The sequence below is a fragment of the Lactuca serriola genome, chromosome 6 (assembly GCF_051521515.1).
Source record: "Lactuca serriola cultivar US96UC23 chromosome 6, Lser_US96UC23_V15, whole genome shotgun sequence".
Taxonomy (NCBI): domain Eukaryota; kingdom Viridiplantae; phylum Streptophyta; class Magnoliopsida; order Asterales; family Asteraceae; genus Lactuca; species Lactuca serriola.
Window position 1 is genome coordinate 113,264,454 of NC_136413.1, and position 6,000 is coordinate 113,270,453.

Here is a 6,000-nt window from a genome sequence, read left to right on the forward strand (position 1 = left end):
TACTTATATAACTATATCTACATAGATATCAATTATACACAATATAAGTTAAAAGATTTTATAAAACATTTAAAAGTATTGCCTAATATTAAAAGAGTTTATAACCATTTAAAGGCATTTTCCAATATTTAAAAGAGTTTAAAAGCATTTTACAATATTCAAAAGAGTTTATTTAAATTTAAAATCATTTTGATGAATTGATGTCATTTACAACATTTAAAGAGTTTTATTTATTATAAACACAATTACTTGTGTTTAGACTTGTATTCCCCCCTTAAAACAGTGAAAAGTGATAAAATGTAGGGGTATGAACTCACCTTATGATTGGTGATCCAACTGATTCTAGTAAGGATGAGAAGTTCCACGAATGAAGTTCCGATACACAAATGATTCTTAATGACATATATTGGTACATATATGTATATAATTAGTGTATAATACAACTAATCATGAAGGGAAACAACCTAAGGGACTAAGGAACATTGGCTTGAAGTGTTGAATCACATGTGATTCATCAAAGGGAAATAAATGGTACTAACTTGGAGTTTACGGCCATGGGTTTACGGCCAAGGGAGTTTACGGCCGTAAAGTCATGGTCAATTATACATATGTGTGTGTTTTGAGATCCTACAACACCCAATGAGGTTCCAAGGTCTAAGGCTTGGTTATTACAAGAGTTTAAAGTCCAAACATGCATCAATATGGAGTTTACGGCCAAGGGAGATCTTGGGCCGTAAACTCATGATCTTCATGGGGAAAGCATGTTTAGATGGTGTATTTCAAGGCTTCCTAGTAGATATGAAGTATAATGAAGGGATACTTACGATATGGAGGCTTGAAAGGGGTGATTTTGGCCAAGAACACTAGTGTGTGTTCTTGGTTTTCTTGGTGTTTCTTGAAGATGTAAGAAAACATGATTTCCGTGGATGAAATCAATGAATGAAGCTAGTTAAGAAGGTGTATCAACTAATCAAGGATAGAACACTTACATATATGAAGATCTAGGATGAAAAAGTTGGATGATACTTGAGAGGATTTGAAGAAAATCGGCCAAGGAAAGAAAGAATGGAAGAAATTAGGGGATCTTATATATAGGGGTGAGTTTACGGCCCACTTGGAGTTTACAACCGTAAACTCTAAGTGTTGTGGCCGTGAACTCTTGGTGGTGATGGTTAAGGCATGTATGTTGTTCAGTGGCTCTAGCAGATACTTCCTAACACTCATTCCTTGAGTGTATTGGGCTCCGAACACTCAAACAGACTCTAAACAGTGCCAAAGGATAGCAGGAGTGAGTCTGACTTTGACTGAATTGAATGGCTTTTAAGCAAAAATTTTCGGTTTGTCACAGTATTCGGCCTTGACATTGGCGCAGGTCAGGCACTTGCTCACAAAGGTAGCAATTCCGACGTTCATGTTCGGCCACCAATAGAGTTTCTTGAGGTCCATGTACATCTTGTCTGAACTGGGATGAACGGAGTAGCGAGTTTTGTGTACTTTGTTCATGATGAAGTCCCTGAATCCACCAAACTTGGGTGTCTATATGCGATTTATGAGATAGCGTATTCCGTCACCCTTGATTTCTAGGTTCTTATCCATCCCTCTTAAAGCTTCACCTGTCATGTTTTCTGGTTTCAGGGCTTCCAGCTGAGCCTCTTTAATTTGTGTAGACAGGTGTGAATCGATTGTCATGGTTAACGCCCTTACTCGACGACCCGAGTATTCCTTTCGGCTGAGGGCGTCAGCTACTACATTTGCCTTGCCTGGGTGATAAAGAATTTTGCATTCGTAATCATTTAGTAGTTCTACCCATCGATTTTGCCTCATGTTGAGCTCCTTTTGATTGAGGATGTGCTGAAGGCTTTTATGATCGGTGAAGATAGTACACTTCGTCCTGTAGAGTTAGTGCCTCCAGATATTTAGAGCGAATACAACTGCCCCCAGTTCGAGGTCGTGTGTGGCATAATTAACCTCGTGTGTTTTTAGTTGTCTCGAGGCGTAAGCAATGACCTTTCCTCTTTGCATCAACACACACCCTAGACCTTGGTTTGACGCGTCGCAGAAGACCACAAAGTCTTTGGTTCCCTCTGGTAGGGATAAAATTCGAGCACTGCACAGGTCTTGCTTTAATGTTTGAAACGTTGCCGCTTGTTTCGCTCCCCAGTCGAAGGTTAACCCCTTTTGGGTAAGGGTGGTAAGTGGTTTGGCGATCTTGGAGAAGTTTTCGATGAATCTTCGGTCAGCGAGGCCTAAGAATTGACTGATTTTGTAGGCATCCTTGGTGCTGACCAGTTCTCGATCGCCTTGACCTTGGAAGGATCCATGTGTATCCCTTCCTTGCTAACCACGTGATCGAGGAAACCCACTTCTCAGATCCAGAATTCGCACTTTGAGAATTTTGCATATAATTTTTCCTCCATTAATGTCTTTAATACTTGTCATAGGTGTTGGTTGTGCTCTTCCTTGCTCCTAGAATAGACCGGTATGTTGTCTATGAAGACAATCACAAACTTATCTAAGTAGGGCCGACATACCTGGTTCATCAGTTCCATGAGCACCGTATGCACGTTTTTTAATCCGAAGGGCATCACTACAAACTCCTAGTGACCGTACCGGGTTCTGAATGTCGTTTTAGGAACATCCTTCTCCTGGACCCGTATTTGATGGTATCCCGACCTCAGATCAATTTTTGAGAACTAAGTTGCTCCTTGGAGTTGGTCGAAAAGGTCATCAATCTGGGGTAGAGGGTATCGGTTTTTGATAGTAAGCTTATTTAGCTCGCGATAGTCGATGCACATGCGGAACGATCCATCCTTTTTTTTCACGAACAGAACTGGTGCTCCCCAAGGCGAGAAGCTTGGTCTGATGAATCCTTTGCTTAGCAGTTCGTTTAGTTGGTTGGATAGTTCTTGCATCTCGGCTGGCGCTAGGCGGTATGGCGCTTTGGCTATGGGGGTAGCTCTGGGAATTAGGTCGATTCGGAATTCAACTTGTCGTGCGGGTGGAACTCTGGGAAGATCTTTTGGGAATACATGGGGAAATTACAGACCTCCGGGATGTCCTTGATGTCTTTCACCTCCTGCTTCTCATTCACTACATGGGCTAAGAAGGCGTGGTATTCCTTGCGGAGATACTTTTGGGCTTTGACACAAGAGATGATTTGTAGGTTTGTACTAGGTTTGTCGCCATAGACTACGAGAGTCTTGCCATTTGGCAGATTAAGGCGAACGGCCCTTTCGCAACACAAAATGTCGGCACGATTAGAGCTTAGCCAATCCATGCCAATGATGATGTCGAAGCTTTTTATTGAGACCGACATTAGATCGATTTTGAATGGATGGTTATTTAGAGTGAGGGTACATCATATGTATATATCGTCAGTGCTTTTTATCTTTCCATTTTCCATTTCTACGACGTACGTGGGATCTTCCATTGCTTCCCCTTGTCCTAAGGCCAAGACCTTTCCGACACCGTCGACGTTTGCATTTTTAGCTTTTGGGCAGTCCCTTTTGTAGTGCCCGGTCTCTCCACAGCCGTAGCAGGCTCTCCCTTAAAGGGTATGTAATAGTGTTTTATCGTGTCGTTACAACACTTACCTTGTTTAGGGTTTAGATTTTCTGAACATATGAACCTCTAAATGATACTTTGTATTAACATAGAGAATTGTTCACTGGTAATTTTAGAGTAAGCCCTAACACATAAGAGCTAGTTGAGTGGATCCGTTTGACTTGTTGACTTTATTTGACTTTGACTTAACCAGAAATTGATGGTTGTCACATCCTTATATGTTTGTATGTATGATTTATATGGCAACTAGTTGAGATCATTTGGGGGTTCCCATGGCAGCGAGCTAAGACCATGAGGGGGTTCCTATGGCACCCGGAGTAAGACCTTGGAGGGTTTCCATGGCTTTCTTATATGTTTATATGCATGGCTTATGTAGTTGATATGATTTATGTGATTATGTGTATAAGACCTTGGAGGGTTTCCATGGCTCCCTTATATGATTGATATGGCTTATATGATTGATATGTCATATGTGATCGATATGATTTATGTGGTTATGTGGATTATGTGGGGTATGCTCTGGGGAACTCACTAAGCTTCGTGCTTACAGTTTTGTTTATGGTTTCAGGTATCATTGGTTTGGGAAGGAAGGGCCGACTTGATCGCAGCGCACACACCCATGTTTTCCACAATGTATGATTTTGAGATGAAGTCTGATAAATGTTTTAATTAGCAACGTTTTGGAATGTTTGGATTAAATGATATCTATGTTTTGACTATAATAAAAATGAAATTTTTACCGTTGATTTTTGAGACGTTACAAGTTGGTATCAGAGCCTTGGTTTGAGGGATTCAGACATACTTTCGAGTGTGTCTGAACTCAAACTGAGGATCTGTAAAGTTTTCAAAAGAAAAATGTCTTCAAGGAAAGAGTTTTCTAAGACAATAAAGGGTGTGGTGCATGCAATCGGCCGAGCTCAAGTAAGTTTTCCCCAGAATACCCATATATGTTATCTGTTATTACTTGATTAATGAATCTGGGAATTGCATGCTAGTTAGGGCTAAGAGAGATGCATTTATATGTTGTATGAGCTGGTAGACTTGCATGCTAGTGCTGAGTAGTCAACTATAGATTGGCCTGATATGTGATGCTTGTAGCCTTGGGGATACTGGATGCCATGCTAGAATAAGAATGACTATTGGTATTGGTAACTGCTAAGTGTATGCTTTAAAAATTCTATACGATTAGGATCTTATAGCCTTAGAATAATTAATTTGGCCTTATTTCCTGTTCCTTGTCTGGTTGTGGTCCTAAGGTAAAGTCTGTTATTCGACAGTCTATTAGATTTTGTTATGTGTATGATTTGCATGCATAAGGCAGCCGATAATGAGGATGGATGGATGTGGATAGCACGAGTTGTGGTATGTGGTCTGAATGTCCTATGATAGTTCTTTGGATCGGAGTGCTACTGCACGAATGTTGCTTGCTTTGTGCTTTGTGGAACTCTTGAATGATGAGAGTCAACTACTAAGTGAATATGACGATATTCAGGAGGTGGATCGTTGACATCATGAGGAGTTCTTCAACAACTGATGGTAGGGCGAGGTTGGGAACCTAGGAAAGCCTAGGATACGCTCCAGTGAGTTAGTGGGGCGGTTCGGTGAGGTTGGGAACCTAAGGAGAGCCTAGGAGTTGCTTCGGTGGGTATTACGCTGCTGTTTAGCAGATATTAGGTGCATCAGTGAGTAGGTGACTTAGAGGATTCAGGAGGATTGTCGAGGAAAGTATGGATATGTGTGGAAGGTAGTATTAGGCCCGTACTACTGAAAGCACATGATCCATACTCGAATCGGTGAGAGTCTTAGAGAATCTAAGAAGCTTATGGGAATGAGAGTTCTTGGTTATGCTCTGATAGTGGGGATAGCTGCTTTGCCAGATGAGGATGAGCACACATGAGGAAGGACCAGGGTTTGGTCCTGGCTCCGGTGGTGAGTTAGTTAGTGGAAGGACTGCCATGGTTTTGAGTTCGCCTTGGATCTCTTGTATCAGGCGGCAAGGATTGATTGTGCAATCTATTGCGCTTTCGGGATTAGAGGCTATGACTTGGGAGTAGTTGTAGCCCGATTTAAGGCATAAGTTGCTTCAGCTACTGCAGTTTAGCCGGGGACGATTGAGCTAGTGAGAGTATCTGGGTGCGAGACACTAGATGATATGATTTCTAGAGACAAGAGCAAGAGGTTGATTTGAAGCACATTGGGGAGAGGGGACCAGATCGGGTGCATATATATTGGAGGGCCCCGGGATGTAACAATTGGTAAAAATCGGTCAGTGTTCGACAGTCAAACCACCGCGAACCGCTAGGTATTAATGACTGATTGTGTGTAATTTTATGTGTAATATGTATATTAAATATATTATATTTATAAATCCGAATTTCATACGACTAATAGTATATAAATGTCATATACGATATTTAAAGACCAAGTCTTGGCTTA